Genomic DNA, 19,783 nt, shown 5'->3' on the forward strand with positions numbered 1-19,783 from the left:
GTTTTTTCTCATTTTTAAACTTCACATTTCTGAAAAATAAAAAGAATCACTGAAGGCAGCAGCACAGGTAGATAAGGTGGTTAGGAAGGCATATGAGATACTTGCCTTTATCAGACGAGGCACTGAATATAAGAGCAGGGAGGTTATGAAGGAGCTGTATAAAACATTAGTTAGGCCACAGCTGGAGAACTGTGTACAGTTCTGGGCACCACACTATGGGAAGGAAGTGATTGCACTAGAGCGGGTGCAGAGGAGATTCACCAGGATGTTGCCTGGGCTGGAGCATTTCAGCTATGAAGAGAGACTGAAAAGCTAGGGTTGTTTTCCTTAGAACAGAGAAGGCTGAGGGGGGAAATGATTGAGGTATACAAAATTATGAGGGGCATTGATAGGTTAGATAGGACGAAACATTTTTCCCTTAGTGGAGGGGTCAATAACCAGGGGGCATAGATTTAAGGCAAGGAGCAGGAGGTTCAGAGGGGATTTGAGGAAAAACTTTTTCACCCAGAGGGTGGTTGGAATCTGGAATGCACTGCCTGAAGAGGTGGTAGAGGCAGGAATCCTCACAACATTTAAGAAGTATTTAGTTGAGCACTTGAAACATCATAGCATACAAGGCTACGGGCCAAGTGCTAGAAAATGGGATTAGAATGGTTAGGTGCTTGATGGCCAGCACGGACACGATGGACTGAAGGGCCTGTTTCTGTGCTATATAATTCTATGACTCTGAAAAATATCAGGTATATTATCAACTCATAGTATTATCTGAACTTGGATTATTTATCTCTCTTTTTGCACTCTGACCTTGGCCCTTATCCCTTTTACACATCTTTAGGTTATCAGCTTTACCATTATTTCTTGCTGAACCCTGCATTGCACTGCATCAACCCTACCCTTTTATTGGTTTTAAGTCCTTTATACGGACCTATTTAACCTTTCAGAGGGTACTCTGGTCCCAGATTGGTTCAGGCAAAGACCATTCCAGAAGTACAGCTCCTTCCTAACCCAATATTCTATGAAATGGAACCTCCCTTTCCCACATCAGTATTATATCCATCTCTGGTCAGTGTGTTCCTATGCCAATTAGCACATAATTTGGGTAATAATCCTGTGATTACTACCCTTAGGGGTCTGCTTTTTAATGTAGCTCCCAATACGCTCTTGACGGAACCACCTCACTGTACTTTCCTAACTCAATAGCCCACAAGAAGTGACTCCTCACCCTCTCTCTTCCAGCCACCTCTGGCACCAGGTAGGCAACATACCATCCGGAGCGCTGGATTGCTTTAATTACCTTGACAATATATCATACCCATTCTTAATTTCAGATTTGGGATTCCGCGGGCGGGGAAAAAAAATCGTGAACTGTCCCGAGGACATTATTACTGTTGAGTCTCAGGCAGTCGGGCAATTGTTCCAGATTTTTCTGACGGGCGAGGTTGCAGATAGGATGTTTGATTCCACGTAATGGTTACATTTCCTTTTCAACACAAAATGCAGTGGCTCGATGTAAATGTAAAATACATTGGCCGTGTATCTCATGAACGGATAGAGAAGTAACACACAACGATAACCAAACTCAGACATCACCACACTCCAAAAAAGGGCGGCTCCTCCCGCCGTCACCGCGCAGGCGCCTGGTGCCGAGCCTGACAACACTGCGCAGGCGCCTAGTAACGTGACCGGGTGGGCGCGCCCCTTGTTGGGGGTTCTCTCGCGAGAGGTGGCAGCGGCGCGGGGTCGCGATGTGGCAGCGTTGCCCGGTAACAGCAGCTCGAGCCGGAAGCCGGCCAGCCATTGGTCGTGGTTTGATGGGTGTGAGATACGGTGGCTGAAGGCTCATCGCCCGAGGGGCATTCTTCCAAGTGGAGGGGGAGCCGTGTCTGCAGGGAGCGAGGGCGGAGGCCAAGCTCCGGGGAGGGGGAGATCGCCCCCTGGCGTAGCGGCTCACTGGCTGCGGGGCCCCGGAAAGACACCGACTTCCCCAGGGCAGAAGAGGTAAGGTACCCCCGCGGGAGGACCAAGACAAAAGGGAAATTTCTGCCAGGCTAACCGAAATAAAGAGGACATTGTGAGGGAGAAACTCTCCATGGATGGAAGAGGGGTGAATGTTGCTTTGCTGAATGTGACAGGACTTTGCATTTGCTAGTTGGCTGTTCTATGAATCCGGAAAAGAGTAAGCGCAATGAAATTATGCCATATTTTGCTGTTGCTCCAGACCAAAACCTTTTTTTCCCCTCTTTACCCCTCTTAAACCCTTCTCTCCTGTCATGACTCCCTTCATTACTCCACTCGCTGCTACTCTGTCCCTGCCCCAGCCCTTTATTGCACCTCAATCTTGCTACTCTGCAGTCGCCATCCCTCTGTGTCAATCAGCATCCTCCCAGTTGGCCCATCGAGCCACACAAGGCTGACTCCTTGCGAGCTGCAGCCCCAATTCCAACTGCCCCATCCGACTGACTCGTCAACCATTCTGCCGAGTGTGCCCTTTGGGAGTAAATTTTGCTGACCGCCTTCCCCCTTCCATTTGTTCATCGCACCGCTGACCCTGTGGACTCTGCCAGCAGATCCGGTATCTTTGCTCTACTCTGCATCTGGTTCCAGAACATCTGTTCACTTGTGAATAAGACTGTTGCCATCCGTGACTTTATTGTGGATGATTTGCACAGCACGATCTCTCAAACAACAATGTGATAATGACCAGATAATCTGTTTGTGATGGTGGTGGTTGAGGGATAAATATTGGCTAGAACACCAGGACAAGCTCACCTTTTCTTTGAAATAGTGCCCTGGGATCTTTTACGTCCACCTGAGAAGGTAGGCAGAACCTCAATTTAACATCTCATCTGAAAGATGGAACCTTTCGACAGTGCAGCATTCCCTCAGTACTGCATAAGGGTGTACGCCTGGATTATGTACTCGGGTGTATAGTGTGGGACCTGAACCCACAACCTGCTGACTGAGGTGAGAGTATGACCCACTGAGCCACAGCTGACACCATGTCTCAAACACAGATACAGTATCTCTGATCACTTCCTAGTATCCCTGTCCATTTGCATTCCCTATCCCCTTTGAACCACACTTCCTCCATGTCTTTCGTTGCATAAGAACTTTCTCCAAGCTGCTTAAAATGGCACTTTCAAATTCTGAAGTCTAGCCTTTGGCCCTCCATTCACTGCAATATATCTGCAGTTACTGATCTGTTCCATCATGTCCTCACTTCCATCTTTGCCCTTGTCTGCACTAAAACTCTTATTCTGTCTTGTCTTGCTCGTTCTCTGTACGGTTCCCATCTCCGCTCTGTTAAGTCCAAAGGACTCAGATGAACGTTTATGGTGGACGACTAGTTTAACCATTGGTCGTGTCTTTTGGCTGGATCTTACAACACAATATTGGGTCCGACTCTCTTCTGCCAAAACGGTTTACGCTTCCAGGATGATCCTGGCATGCAAAGAGAACAAAGAACAGCACAGGAACAGACCACTCGGCCCTCCAAGACTGCGCCGATCCTGGTGCCTGCCTAAACTAAAACCTTCTGCACTTCCGGGGTCCGTATCCCTCTCTTCCCATCCTATTCATGTATTTGTCAAGATGCCTCTTAAACGTCTCTATGGTACCTGCTTCCACCACCTCCCCCGGCAACAAGTTCCAGGCACTCGCCACCCTCTGTGCAAAGAACCTGCCTCGCACATCCCCTCTAAACTTTGCCCCTCTCACCTTAAACCTATGTCCCCTAGTAACTGACTCTTCCACCCTGGGAAAAAGCTTCTGACTATCCACTCTGTCCATGCCGCTCATAACTTTGTAAACCTCTATCGTGTCACCCCTCCACCTCCATCGTTCCAGTGAAAACAATCCGAGTTTATCCAACCTCTCCTCATAGCTAATGCCCTCCAGACCAGGCAACATCCTGGTAAACCTCTTCTGCATCCTCTCCAAAGCCTCCACGTCCTCCTGGTAGTGTGGCGACCAGAATTGCATGCAATATTCTAAGTGTGGTCTAACTAAAGTTCTGTACAGCTGCAGCATGACTTGCCAATTTTTATACTCTATGCCCCGACCGATGAAGGCAAGCATGCCATATGCCTTCTTGACTAGCTTATCCACCTGCGTTGCCACTTATAATGACCTGTGGACCTGTATGCCCAGATCTCTCTGCCTGTCAATACTCCTAAGGGTTCTGCTATTTACTGTATACTTCCCACCTGCATTAGACCTTCCAAAATGCATTACCTCACATTTGTCCGTATTAAACTTCATCTGCCATTTCTCCGCCCATGTCTCTAACCGATCTATATCCTGCTGTATCCTCTGACAATCCTCATCACTGTCCGCAACTCCACCTTACTTTGTGTCGTCTGCAAACTTACTAATCAGACCAGCTACATTTTCTTCCAAATCATTTATATATACTACAAACAGCAAAGGTCCCAGCACTGATCCCTGCGGAACACCACTCATTCAGAAAAGTACCCTTCCACTGCTACCCTCTGTCGTCTATGACAGAGCCAGTTCTGTATCCATCTTGCCAGCTCCCCTCTGATCCCATGTGACTTCATCTTTTGTATCAGTCTGCCATGAGGGACCTTGTCAAAGGCTTTACTGAAGTCCATATAGATAACATCTACTGCCCTTCCTTCATCAATCATCTTCATCACTTCCTCAAAAAACTCAATCAAATTAGTGAGACACGACCTCCCCTTCACAAAACCATGCTGCCTCTCGCTAATAAGTCCATTTGTTTCCAAATGGGAGTAAATCCTGTCCCGAAGAATCCTCTCTAATAATTTCCCTACCACTGATGTAAGGCTCACCGTCTTATAATTTCCAGGATTATCCTTGCTACCCTCCTTAAACAAAGGAACAACATTAGCTATTCTCCAGTCCTCTGGGACCTTACCTGTAGCCAATGAGGATGCAAAGATTTCTGTCAAGGCCCCAGCAATTTCTTCCCTTGCCTCCCTCAGTATTCTGGGATAGATCCCATTAGGCCCTGGGGACTTATCTACCTTAATGCTTTGCAAGACACCCAACACCACCTCCTTTTTGATAATGAGATGACTGAGACTATCTGCACTCCCTTCCCTTGGCTCATCATCCACCAAATCCTTCTCCTTGGTGAATACTGATGCAAAGTACTCATTTAGTACCTTGCCCATTTCCTCTGGCTCCACACATAGATTCCCTTCTCTGTCCTTGAGTGGGCCAACCCTTTCCCTAGTTACCCTCTTGCTCTTTATATACGTATAAAAAGCCTTGGCATTTTCCTTGATCCTGTTTGCCAATGACTTCTCATAACCCCTTTTAGCCTTCCTGACTCCTTGCCTAAGTTCCTTCCTACTGTCTTTATATTCCTCAAGGGATTCCTCTGTTCCTAACCTTCTAGCCCTTACGAATGCTTCCTTTTTCTTTTTGACGAGGCTCACAATATCCTGCGTTATTCAAGGTTCCCGAAACTTGCCAAACTTATCCTTCTTCCTCACAGGAACATGCCGGTCCTGGATTCTAATCAACTGACGTTTGAAAGACTCCCACATGTCAGATGTTGATTTACCCTCAAACAGCCGCCTCCAATCTAAATTCTTCAGTTCCTGCCTAATATTGTTATAATTAGCCTTCCCCCAATTTAGCACCTTCATCCGAGGACTACTCTTATCCTTATCCACAAGTACCTTAAAACTTATGGAATTATGGTCACTGTACCCGAAATGCTCCCCTACTGAAACTTCGACCACCTGGCCGGGCTCATTCCCCAATACGAGGTCCAGTATGGCCCCATCACTAGTTGGACTATCTACGTATTGTTTCAAGAAGCCTTCCTGGATGCTCCTTACAAATTCTGCCCCATCCAAGCCCCTAGCACTAAGTGAGTCCCAGTCAATACAGGGGAAGTTAAAATCACCCACCACTACAACCCTGTTACCTTTACATCTTTCCAAAATCTGTCTACATATCTGCTCCTCTACCTCCTGCTGGCTGTTGGGAGGCCTGTAGTAAACCCCCAACATCGTGACTGCACCCTTCCTATTCCTGAGCTCCACCCATATTGCCTCGCTGCATGACCCCTCTGAGGTGTCCTCCCACAGTACAGCTGTGATATTCTCCTTAACCAGTAATGCAACTCCCCCACCCCTTTTACATCCCCCTCTATCCCACCTGAAGCGTCTAAATCCAGGAACATTTAGCTGCCAATCCTGTCCTTCCCTCAACCAAGTCTCTGTAATAGCAACAACATCATTGTTCCAAGTACTAATCCAAGCTCTAAGTTCATCTGCCTTACCTGTTATACTTCTCGCATTGAAACAAATGCACTTCAGACCACCAGTCCCGCTGTGCTCTGCAACATCTCCCTGCCTGCTCTTCCTCTTAGTCTTACTGGCCTTATTTACTAGTTCCCCCTCATTTATTTCGCTTGCTATCCTACTGCTCTGGTTCCCACCCCCTCTGACTTCTCTTCACAACCAACTGTTGTATTAAATCCCTCTCGCTACCTCCTCTACCCGCACCTCTAACAAGAAGTTAAAGGAGGTCATGGACTTCTTTTTATCACTCAGATTAAGAACTTCTGTTTAGCTACATCCTTCTCTTCCCCTAGCCCACCAAGCTAACCTCTGCCAAGGTTCCCCACTGCCCTTGCCCTGAACTTGCATCTTCCTGATCTAATTCTTGTCCTATTCCCCCTCATGCCCTCTAGGTGCTCATCTTGTCCATGAGACCAAATTCCTCCTCTCTTGACCCTATTCACTAAACTGTTGACCACTGAACTCTATTCCTGGCTGTCATGCTAGCTGATATTGTAAACAGTTCCCTGTCCTCTGGTACTGTCCTTCTCCCTTTCAATTCTATCATCCTCAAAAAATCTATCCTTGAGTCTTCTGTCCTTATCCCTTCCCAAATCCATGCTCATCTTTCTCACAGCTTCATGTTTGAACATCTCCAGTCAGGTTTTGCCCTGCCACAGCATGGAAATGGCCTTTATCGAAATCATGGCATTCTGTGTGACTGCAGTGCACCATCCCTCGTCACCTTTCCTGACTTGTCTGCAACCTTTGACAAACTCAGCTCTGTTGTCTAGTTGAGCAAGGCTACCCTCACCTAGTTCCATTCTTATCTATTCAGTTGTAACTAGAGAATCTGTTTCCTCTGTCACACTGTTACCTCTGGATATCTCAAAGATTTATCCTTGTCCCCCTCCTATTTCTCATCTACATGCTGTTGCTTGGCAACATCATCTGAAAACAAAACATCAGATTCCTAATGCATGCTGATGTCCCAAGTGTACCAAACCACTCTGTCAACCCTTCCATTGCCTATGGTGTGTCACGCTGCTTGTCCAGCGTCCAGTATTAGATCAACAGAAATTTACTCTAATTAATTATTGCAAGGACTGAAGCCAGTTTCTTTAGCCATAAATTCCATTCCCTAGTCACCAATCCCATGCCCCCTCCCTGGCCACTTTGAGGCTGAAGGGACGGCAACCTCTGCATCCCATTTAACCCTGAGATGAGCTTGCGACCCCATGTTCTCTCCTTCACCAAGACTGCCCACTTGCACGTCTAATAGTTTCTGCCCCTGCCTTTGTCTATCTGCTGATGAAACCATGATCGATCCCTATAACAGCTGACTCAGCTGTTCCAATGCTTTCTTAGCTGGCCTCCCATCTTTGTACTTCGTAAACTTGATTTTAAATTCTCATCCTTCTGTTCAAATCCCCCACTCTTGGACTTGCCACTCTCTATCTCTCTGGTCTCCAGCCTTGCGAGAACTCTGTTCCTCTAATTCAGGGACCTGTGCATCCTTGATTTTCCTTCGCTCCACCACCCTCAGCTGTCTAGTTCCCAAACTCTGGAATCCCTTCCAAACCCCTGACCTCTACCACCTGGAACAAGGGCAGTAGATGCATGGGAACGCTACCACCTGCAAGTTCCCCTCCAAGTCACTCAACGTCCTCACTTGGGATTATATTGCCATTCCTTCATTGTTGCTGGTTCAAAACCTGGAACACTGTCCCTAACAGCACTGTGGGTGTACCTACACCACATGGACTGCAGCGGTTCAAGACTGTGGCTCATCGCCACCTTCTCAAAGGCAATTAGGGGTGGACAATAAATGCTGGCCTTGCCAGCGATGCTCTCATCCCGCGACTGAACAATTTTTTACAAAAAGGTTCTGGTCTCCATACCATAACAAGGGTGTGGAAGCATTGGGAAAAGTGCAAAAAAGTTGGTATCAGAACTGGGAGATTACAGCTGTTGGGAAAGATTGAACAGGTCGGGCTTTTTACTTCAGAAAATCAAAGACTTAGAGGAGACTTGTTAGAGTTCTTTAAAATTATGAATGGGTTGAGCAGGGTAGATGTGGACGGTATGTTGCCACATGTGGGAGAATCTAAAACTAGAGGCCATAAATATGGATAGTTACTTATAAATACAGAAGGGAAAGGGAAACATTTCTTTATTCAAAGTGGTTAGAATGTGAAACTGGCTACCACAGGAAATGGTTGAGGCAAATAGCTTAGATGCTTTCAAAAGGGAACTAGCTGAGTCTGTAAGAGAAAAGGGAATAAAAGTATATGCTGAAAGGCTGAGATGAGCTGGATTGAATAGGAGGAGACTTGTGAGGAGTATAAGTACCAGCATAGACTAGTTGGACCAAATAACCTGTGCTACACATTTGATGGCTGGATTTTGGGTAGGTAATAACTGTGAAGCTAACAGCACACGCTATTATGTCGGAGTGAATCGAACAGCAAATTCTGGCATCTGCACATGCATAGTTAAATACAGAAATCCAAAAATTGCTGCCAGAGATGACCACCTTGTCCACAGGCTGCATGAGAACAGTCCTTGCCAATTGTCACTGAAATCAATGCAACAAAGGGAATATTGGGTACGTGCACACTAGTTCCCCACTAAAAAGGGCAGAAACATTTAGGGCTGGTGCATTTAAGAGTGATTTGGTAACATGATAATTACTACCAAACACCACCTCTGGGTCTGAAAATGTATTTTTGCCATTGTGGAGTCTTGTTCCTTCAGAAGTTAATTAGTGTGGCGATTTAATATTTTATACTCTTTCTGGTTGTCTATTTTATCTCTTTAATTCCAATTGTTTTTCCCAATTTTGATTTTGCTTTTTGTACATGATTTAAATCTAATTTATACTTCCTGCTTGATGCATTCTGGTTTAGACTCTACATCTGTTAGGGTTCTTCAAGCTGATTGGTTGAAGGGCCTTGCTGTTTGTTGTCATGCTCTCACACTTCACAGATCCCCGATTGAGTCTGATGTGTTGGATCAAATGCCGTATTAGAGGATGTCTTTGCTCAATAGCTCACAGAAGCTTTATGGGCAGCGGTCAGTGTAGTGAACAAGCACTGTTTTTACGCTGTTGACTGCAAAATCTGGACCTATGTAATTCTATGCAAAAAAAAAAGTGATTAAAAAAAAAACTCCAAAACATTATTCATAGAGGAAATAGTTAAGTGTGTTAGACTTTGCTTTGAGAAGTTGTATAAAATGGTTTATGATCCACCTAATTTTATATTGCATATTTTAAAATACACTTTTCCTTTGAAAAAGAATGAAATATTACTGTGGTGGGAATGCTTTGATTATAAAGTATTTCTCCTACATCCAACACTAACTGTACTCAAAGATTAATTTTAAAAGATGTGTAATGGTTGGAGATATTCTCATTTTTAAGGCTGTCTCCATGCAACTTAAACACATCCTATAACAAGCTCTGTTTTGGAGTTCATTGGAAATGGTACCTTGGCAAAAGAATGTATACAATGGGTGTCGTCCAACAATTCAAACAGTAGAATCATAGTATTAAAAGCAGGTTATAATCAGTGTGATATTACAGATTTATGATGGAATAATTTTTCAATGGTTTTAAAATGCACACCCTTTTTATTACAGAGCATTTGCAAAAAACAAACTTTGGGTAGTTGAATAGTGAGCTTAGTGTTTATATAAAGCTTCAGGACTTTGTTTTTGCTTTGAATGGGAAAACAAGTCATTGGTACAATGAGCTTAAAAGTTTTATTTTGTTGAAATCTTTTTGATTTATCTTTTTTTTGCCTTTTACAGTTTATTTGACTATTTCATCACGCATTCCTCAAATGTCACTTTAAATATTTGGTTGGGTGAGAGGGTAGAGACATTATGTATTCGCATCTGGAGTACTGTGTGTAGTTTTGTTCTTATCTAAGGAAGGATTATCTTGTCTTAAAGGGAGTGCAACGAAGGTTCATTATTAATTCCTAGGATGAGGGCTGTTCTATGAGGAGAGATTGAATAAAATGGGTCTATATTCTCTGGTGTTTACAGCACAGAAGGAAGTCATTGGGTCCACTTTTTCTATGTCAGCTCTTTGCACTCAAACTAATTCAATTGTCCTACATTCTACCCAGTGCCATGTTTACCTCCTTTTCCCTTAAAGCAGGGGTGTCAAACTAATTTTACATGGTGGGCCTGATCCAGCATCCTGGTACATCGCACGGGCCACATTTAGAAAACACTTTGGACACATTAGGGTAGAAATTAGCAAGACCATAGTCATTTATGGCACAGAAGGAGGCCATTTGGTCCATCGAGTCCATGCTGGCTCTCCATGGAGCTATGCAGTCAGTCCCACTCCCCAGCTTGGTCCCTGAAAGTCTCTTTCTCTCAGGTGGCCGTCCAGCATCCTCTTGAAGGCATTGATCGTCTCCGCTTCCACCACCCTTGTGGGCAGTGAGTTCCCGGTCATTACCACCTGCTGCATGAAAAAAAAACTGCTTCCTCATATTCCCCCTGCATATTTTGCCCAAAACCTTCAATTAGTGTCTCCTAGTCCTAGTGCTATTTGGTAATGGGAACAGTTTTTCCTTGTCTAACTTATTTAAGCCTGTCATAATCTTGTACACTTCTATGAAATCTTTCTCAATTTTCTTTGTACTAAGGAGCACCAACCCAGCTTTTCCAGCCTAACCTTGTAAATAAAATCCCCCATCTCTGGAACTGTTCTGGTAAATCTCTGCATCCTCTCAAGGGCCCTTACATCCTTCCTGAAGTGTGGTGACCAGAACTGGATGCAATACTCCAGTTGGGGCCTAACCAGAGCTTTATAAAGGTTCAACATAACCTTCCTGCTTTTGTACTCAATGCCTCTATTTATGAAGCCCAAGATCCCATATGCTTTGCTAATCACTCAATATGTCCTGCCACCTTCAAAACTCTATGCACACGCACTCTCAGGTCCCTCTGTTCCTGCACACTCTTTAGAACCCTGCCATTAAGTATATATTGTCTCTCTCTATTTGTTCTACGAAAATGCATCACCTCACACTTGTCAGTATTAAATTCCATCTGCCACCTCTCTGCCCATTCTGCTAGCCTATCTATGTTCTGTTGCAGGTGGTTCATATCATCCTCACTGTTTACCTCACCTCCATGTTTGATGTCATCAGTAAATTTTGAAATCCTACTCTGTACTCCAAGATCAAATTCATTTATATATAGCAAAAAAAGCAGTGGTCCTAGCACTGCCCTTTGGGAACCACCACCATCTACCATCCTCCAGTCTGAAAAGCAACCATTTACTACAACTCACTGTTTTTGGTCCTTATCCAATTTTTTATTCAATTGGACACTGATCCTCCTATTCCATGAGCCTCAATTTTGTTAACCAGCCTTTTATGTGGTACCTTATCAAATGCTTTCTTAAAATCCATATATACAACATCTACTGCATTCTCCTCTTCAATCTTCTCTGTTACGTCATCAAATAATTCAATTAATCAAGCATGATCTGCCTTTTACAAATCTATGCTGGATATCCTTAATTAACTTGAACCTCTAAGTGTCTGATATTTTCCCCGATTATTGTTTCTGAAACCTTGATGTTAAGCCACTGCTATATTGGTGCTCACTGTTTTTGGTATCCTTGTAGCTGTTTGAATTCAGTCTTGGACCATTTGAAATATGAAAAGAAGGGACCTATGCCTATTTCTGGAGACTTCTGCAAGATGTGTGGAAAAACTAGGTGGGGCACACGCCCTGCCAATGCTGACTCATTTTTCAATTCTATAGTGGCCCAAATAACAGTCCTTTAAAGGGTTTTTCACTTCTCTTTCTATGGAGGAGCAGGAGTGCACCTCCGAGCTCTACAGTACTATCCTGGGCCACTGCTGGCTCTACTTGACCCTCCTGCATCTTCTCCATGCACTGGAAATTATAATGCCCACTGAACACAGTGAGAGCCCTCAGTCTCCAACCCATTGTTCCCTATTTGCCCGCCAGTGGAAACCATATTACTGTGTTCAGCCTCAGTAAGGTTCCCAGGTTTCATTCAGCACTTCACTGGCTGCTCCTCTCTTGGAACCATGCCCACTCAGCACGTTGCTGCTGCTCTTGGCTCTGCAGAAAATGTTCTGAACTCCACACAGCCCTCCACCCGCCCCCATCCACTTCTGATCTTAATGTCCCAACTCAGTGCCGATGGGGAAGTGAAAATTAAAAGTTGCAATTCTCCTGGGCTTTTAGGAGCAACATCTGGAAGATTTGTGTGCCATTTCAGGGCTCAGTGCAACCTTAAGACTGGAGAAACTGTATCACATGCCATATGTTTGATTCCCCTGCCTTTAAGAACACAATGGTCTCAAATATTCCATGACAATGCATTCCAAGCTCATAACTCTCTTGTGTAAAGAAATTATTTCTTGCCCTCTCCTCATTCTTATTGACAGTCCACCAATGTCTCAATTTTGATCCTCGTGTGCAGATCTGTCCACTGTCTCATCCCTCCCCATCTTTATAACTTCTATCGGCCATACCATCCTCCAAGAACTCTGTTTCTCCAACTCTGACCTCTTGTGAATACCCCCACTTCATTCCATCAGTGGTGGGTATGCCTTCAGCTGTCTAAGCCCTCAGTTCTGGAATTGCCTCCCCAAAACTCTCATTTCTCCACCTCTTCCTTTTTTTTTAAATATGCTGCTTAAAACCAACCATTCTAACCAAGTGGTTAGTCATCTGTTCTACTTACACTTTCCTGAAGCGTCTGGATACATTAAAGGCACTATATAAATGATAGTTATTCTTGGTGGCACCTAGTCACTGATTCCCTAGCTAGAGAAAATGTCTATCCCTAATCACTCTATCAAACCCATTCATAATTTTAAAAACCTCTATTAAATCCACTCTTAATCTTCTTTGGTCTCTAGAAACGGATCCCAGAAGCTCAAATCCCTCTTTATGACTATAATTTCCTATCCCTAGTATCAAGGCTGTACAGACAGCAATGAAATAAATAAGTAGATAATCTGCTTTGGTGGTGTTGGTTGGGGGATAAATGTTGGGCCAGGTGACTGGGAGAACTCTGCTTCTTCGAATAAAAGCCATGAGATCTTTGACCATCTGAGCTGGTAGATGGGGCCTTGCTTTAGTACCTCACCTGGAAGGCAACATCTCTGACAGTGCAGTATCATTTCAAAACTGTCCTGAAGTCAATCTAGGTTCTATAAATATTGCAGTCGAGTCCTGGATTGGGGCTCAAACTAGACCTTCAGACTCAGGATAAACTGCTACCGTTGACCCAAGACTAACATGTGGAGCTTTTCATTAATGTGTAATATGATCAGGAATATATACTTTGAAGCTGTGCAGTTTTGAAATGCATTTCAGTTATCCATTTTCCATTCTAAAGGAGTATTGGTAATTGGCTTATCATATCATAACAACTAAAATCCTCCTTTCTGCGGAATGAAAATGGTTTCCAGTAAAAAGAAAAGGATAGTTAAAGCTGTTGCTTTTTTTGTCTTCAGACAGTTTTTCTTTGTTAGCTAGTGAGGAAGGGACCTAAGGTTGAAGTCCGCCTCAATGTAATCTCCATTGTAGAGTTGTTAACTAGCACAGTCTAAATTGTTATTGGTATACAGTAAAATCACCTTTTGGGTTTCATATCAGGGCACATCTATAGGCAGTGTACACTGACTTTGCAGTTGCATCTGCTTATTGCATTCACTCTATTAAGCTTATGGTCCAGTGAAATATTAAAAAATATGTGGGCTATATTTAGTTGTCCATGCATGGATATCTTGAACAGCAGCATATACTTGTTATTTGCAGCTGTCTTGTTGAGAGACAGCTCAAGTCCTTTTATTTGTTTGCAGAATGTGGGTGACAACAGTAAATCTGCACTATTTCTCATCCTTTTTTCCCCTAAAATTGTTTTTACAACTGTTTATCCTGCTAAGCCCCTTAAAAAGTTATTTTTAATCCATGCAGTGTGGTGGGACAGGAGTCACGTAGGCTGGACAAGGCGGGGGTCGTTGATTTTCTTTCCTATAAGCATTCGTGAATCATTTGCATGGAAATGGCAATCAAGTAGTTATCATGGTTAATCATGTTTTGCAATCTGCCAGAATGGGACTTGAACTCACAGTCTGGATTTGTAGTTTAATACTATAACTATTGCACTTATGCTCAAGTTAATTTGCAGACTGAGCTTGGGTAAACCACTGGGATTGCATGAAAATACTGGATATAGTGAACTGAGAAAATGTTTGTATCCTCCATGTTGAGTTCTCTGAACTTTTGTTAGTCCATTGCTCCTTAAGAGTCATTGGGTTCAAAAAAACCTGTTATACAAAGGGGGGAAAACAGCAATAGAGTAACATTAGAACAAAAGAATAGGTGACGATGAAAGGAGTTAAAACTGGGTCAAAACAAAAATAAGAGCGAGATTTTGCAAGATTTACTTGTTATATTAGCAAAGGCTGCAAAATAGGGTCCGCAATAGTCTTACTGGGAACTAGTGCATATGGTTCCTTTTGGTAATTTGTGCTGATCAAGGTGAGGGATACTGGTGCAAGAGAATAGATTACATTTCTTTTCCTCTTTTAGTCACAATTTTGTCCACATCTCTCACTTTGTAGGTTACACAAAGATGGCCCTTTGCCAGCCATAGCTTTCTATAATCTGCATAAAACAATTGCTTCAACCATAGTTTCAGAATGCTGCATCTGTTGAATTCGTCCTCATCCAAAACCAGCTATCCTCGTGTATCCACTGGGTGAGATTACCAGCTTGCTGAATTGTGTGGAGTTTTATTCCAGGACCCTAGCTCAGTGGGAATTAAGTTGAGATGGACCAAACCCAAAATCTAGTTCAATTTAAAATCCTTACAGGCAGCAAAGTGGAGAAAATCTCTGCAAAATGTAATTCTTCACCATAGGAATATAGAGGCATGTAATAGAAAATGCCTATCAGTTTAGTTCCAGAGTCCATAATATCTCACACCACTCTATCTTTTCATAACGCTCTTTCAATCCCATCTCAAATATCTATCCAGCTGACTTAAATTTACCAACCCAATGCTGATATATTCCATGTGTTTTGCTACCATGAGTGCAATTCTGTCCCTTACAATTTTATAACCCATAGTGGCAGAGATTTGGTTTCATTGTTACATGAGGTTCTTTTTGACACTGATGTGAACAAATTAGTGTTTCAAATTTGGGCAGAAGTAAATTAGATCCCACCTTTAGATAACATTCATACTAAGTGGATGTATTGCCAGACTAAATAATCAGGGGCATGCAACACAAATTGCCTTAGATCAGCTTATCTGTTGTTCCTTTTGTACTTTGTACCAATTTGAATCCTAGTTATTGTATGACTTCATTACTTAATTATAAATAAGAAGACTTCAAAGTGTCGCAAGTGGTTTATATTGTGTTGTGTAATTCCCATTCAGCTTCCCATTTAAAATGATTCCAAAAAGCAGAACTATTGAATGTAATGAAATGTTGCCATTGTGGGCTTTTAGAATTAGCAGTAGCTATACAGTAACTTCTGTATGTAACATGTTTGTTTTTCGCAAAACTTGGTAGGAATATGAGTTGAGGTGGATGCAGAGAGGCTTCAAGGGGATTTGGACAGGCTGAGTGGGCAAGAATATGGCCGATGGGATATAATGTGGATAAGTGTGAGGTTATCCACTTTCGTAGAAGGAATGGAGTTGTAAAGTATTTCTTAAATGGTGAGAGATTGGAAAGTGTTGATGTCCAAAGGGACCTAGGTGGTCCTTGTTCATAAGTCACTGCTGCACCTGCATGCTAGCTTTCAAGCAATTAGGAAGACAAACTGTATGTTGGCTTTTATCGCAAGAGGATTTGAGTACAGGAGCTAAAAAATCTTGCTTCAGTTGTATAGAGCATTGGTGAGGGCGCACCTGAAATATTGTGTGCAGTTCTGGTCCCCTTGCCTGAGGAAGGATATACTTGCCATAGAGGGAGTGCAGCAGAAGTTCACCAGACTGATTCCTGGAATGTGGGATTGTCCTGTGAGGAGAGATTGAGGAGATGGAGCCTTGTATTTTCTGGAGTTTAGAAGAATGAGAGGTGATCTCATAGAAACTTACAAAATTCTTAGAGATAGACAGGGTAGGTGCAGAAAGGATGTTTCCCTTGGCTGTGGGGTCTAGACACAATCTCAGAATAAAGGGCAAGCCATTTAGGACAGAGATGCGAAGGAACTTCTTCACTCAGAGGGTGATGGATCTTTGGAATTCTCTGCCCCAGAGGGTGGTCGAAGCTCAGTCACTGACTAAGTTCAAGACAGAGATCGATAGATTTCTAGTTGCTAATGACATAAAGGGATATGGGGATAGTGCTGGAATATGGCTTTGAGGTAGACGATCAGCCATGATCTAGAATGGCAGAGCAGGCTTGAAGGGCTGAATGGCCTACTCCTCCTATGTTCCTATGTTTCACTGTGTAATTATTCAATGTGATTAAAGAAGGATTGCGCTTAAGCATCAAACCCCCACCCTGCTTGTACCATCTGCTGAGATATCAAATAAAATTAACTGTTTGTGTGTGCCAAACCATTATACATCATAACTATTCATCTAGTTGCCCCCATCTTTTTATTATTTGGAAGGCAACTGGCATGAAAATAACTTCTCACCAAAGGACAGCAAATACTGGCGTTCAAGAGATGGATTGTCTGCCTCCTGAATGATGACCATTATTTATTGCTCCCTCATGTCATATCCTGTATTTATGTGATGGGAATCCTAGAATGCAACATGTGGCTACCAACTAGTCAGTGATTTACATGCATTTATTTTTAATCTTGTCCAAAATTGATACAAACTAAAATTGTTCACTGCAGCGATTAACTATGATTATATATAACTTGCTTTTTAAAAAAAGCTGTGTTGTTGTGTCTTTTCAAGTTGAACTTTATAACAAAGATTAGAAATTTACAACATATTGTTTTTTTTCCAGATTATGCAATTTAAACAAAAAATATTTTGAAAGCCATAGAACAAATTCCAATTGTGTTCTCTTTGAGATCCATATAGCCACAGGAGTTTACAGCATGAATGCCATTTAGACCATCAGGCCAATGCTGTTTTTTTTTTGATAGAACAATCCAAGATAAATCCCACTGCCCTGCTGTTTTCCAATAGCTCTATAACTTGCTCTGCTTTAAAGCTTTATCCACTTTTCCCAGGCAGTGATGTCTGTCTCAAAGACAAAAGACCCTGTTTAATGTCCCTTTCTATATACTGCAATAAAACCTTGCAGTTTTGAAACTGTGCAGGTCAATCGGGTACTTGATTTCTGAGATTGCACAGCATTTTTGGGGGAAAGTGAAATGGATATTTTAAAAATCATTTTGATGCAGCAATGTTTGTAGGGTAACATAATATCTAAAGATTCATTTTTTGTATTGGGCACATATTCAGATTGTGACTGTGTGGAAGAAATACGATTTGGAGTATTTGGCTCAATGAGTGTGACACGTCTGTTAATAAAACACCATCTGAGATTGGCAGTGAAATGAAACTTGATGACAACAGTCTGCAACTTTATCTGTTTAACCTGTAGTCCAGTATAAACTGAGTGTTTTAGTAGGACCTTTTAATTTTCTTGTATGAGTTTGTTTATCAAAAATGTATTCCTTACTTAATTTCTTTATGAATTCCAGTAGTAGTTCCAGCTATGTACTGAGGAATTCAATTTCCATTACATGCATGAAGGATTTTGATGTAAAACATTTATCAAAGGAAAATATCTAACTTGTCTTATTTGGTAAATACTAGTTCTTAATGAAGCTTGTCAGGATTCTGCCATACGACTTGCTGCCTATCTTATGTCAGCAAGTGTTCGAAACGTTATCTTGATTTTGGTGGATGTTGGTCATTTTTAACCATTTATAGAGGAATACTCAAAGTATAAAAAAATGGTGATAGCAGTTTTTGCTGTACCATCGTAATAGCAAAATGCAGTTGGGTTGATCAGTTTAGTCACTGTAAATATGAGTCAGGATTGAAACCATTTTCTGTCTCAGTGCCAGCAACTTGTCACCCGTGGAACTTTGTCCCTCTGATCTCGCATACTGCCTGTACCTCTAATTGAGCTTTACACAGATCTACAATAGTTTCTTTTAGCCTTGGTTACATCATTACAAGGTTTGCCAAATCAGATACTGGGACTACTACGTGGCAGGCATTTGTTTTAAATATAAAAAAAAAAGCTTACTTTTATACATTTTTCTCCTGAGTGCTGCAGCTGTAACAATAACGACTTGTAGTTTTGTGTTCCTCATGTAGGGTGTAAGTTTTTAAAAAAAGACACAAAGTAGGAAAAATGTATCTTGAGTTATTATAGATCTTTTAAAGCAGGCATTGAGGCGGCAAAGCAAAGGGATTTAAGAAGTGTTGGAGGACAAGGAAATACTGATTTTTTGGGGGGGGGGGGGGGGGGCTTGGCTACTGTTTTCCGACCACCTTGGGGCTCTTAGGTTTCTTTGCTGTCTTCTTACCAGCTGCGGCTTTTGCCAACTTTTTTGGCATTGGCGCTTTCTTGGCGATCATTTTCTTGTCTGCTGGTTTCTTCACTGTGAATTTCGTAGAATACACAGAATAGCACAGAAGGTGGCCATTCGGTCGATTGTGTCTGTGCTAGTTCTTTGCAAAAGCAACTTACCTTGTCCTATTCACCCACCTTTTCCCCATAGCCCTTCAATTTCTTTTCTGTTCAGATAATTATCAGGTTTCCTTTTGAAGGCCTTGATTGCATCTGCCTCCACCACACACTCAGGCAATGCATTCCACAGCCTAACCACTCGCTGTGTAAAAATAATTTTCCTCATTTCACCATTGTTTCTTTTGTCAATCATCTTAACTCGGTGTGCTCTGGTTCTCGATCCTTCTGCAACAGGAACAGTTTCTCCCTATCTACTCTGTCCGGACCCCTTATGATTTTGAAAACCTCTATCTAATGTCCTCTTGACTTTCAATCTATTCACATAATTGAAGTTCCTTATCCCTGGAACCATTCGCATCAATCTTTTCTGCATCCTTTCTAATGCCTTCACATCCTTCCTAAAGTGTGGTGCCCAGGACTGGACACAGTGGGCTGGATTTTCACCAGCCCCCTGATGTTGGGGGTTGTGGCAGAGGGGGCCCACCATGCACCCCGATGCCGGGAAGGCCCCACCCCATTTTACGGGTGGCGGGGCCTCAATGCGGCCCACCCACTGCTCAGCAGCGGCACACCGATTTAAATATTCAAACGGCTACTTACCTTGCCTCTTTAAGCAACTCGCTGTCTCTCAGTCCACAGTTCCACATTTTCCTGTGAACGGGGGTCTCTCACGTGCCGTCCCATTCATGATTAAGAAAAGCTGGCGGGACAGCAGAAGTAGCAGTCATCGGAGCCTGTACAGGTAATTCTTGCGCAACTGGTCTCAACTCTGCATGCATGTGTACCGAGGTAGGA

The 19,783-nt window shown here is 42.8% G+C and overlaps 1 protein-coding gene across 1 annotated transcript in view; it reads left to right on the forward strand.

Annotated features, from left to right (window-relative positions):
• Positions 1-1,729: 1,729 nt before the first annotated feature.
• LOC137383231 (carbohydrate sulfotransferase 12-like) overlaps positions 1,730-19,783 on the forward strand; it is a 29,810-nt gene continuing 11,756 nt past the window's right edge. Inside the window, exon 1 of the mRNA XM_068055738.1 lies at positions 1,730-1,998. The gene's annotated coding sequence lies outside the window, so the exon portion shown is untranslated. The remainder of the gene's footprint in view (positions 1,999-19,783) is intronic.

Source organism: Heterodontus francisci, chromosome 24, assembly GCF_036365525.1.
Source record: "Heterodontus francisci isolate sHetFra1 chromosome 24, sHetFra1.hap1, whole genome shotgun sequence".
Classification (NCBI taxonomy): Eukaryota; Metazoa; Chordata; class Chondrichthyes; order Heterodontiformes; family Heterodontidae; genus Heterodontus; species Heterodontus francisci.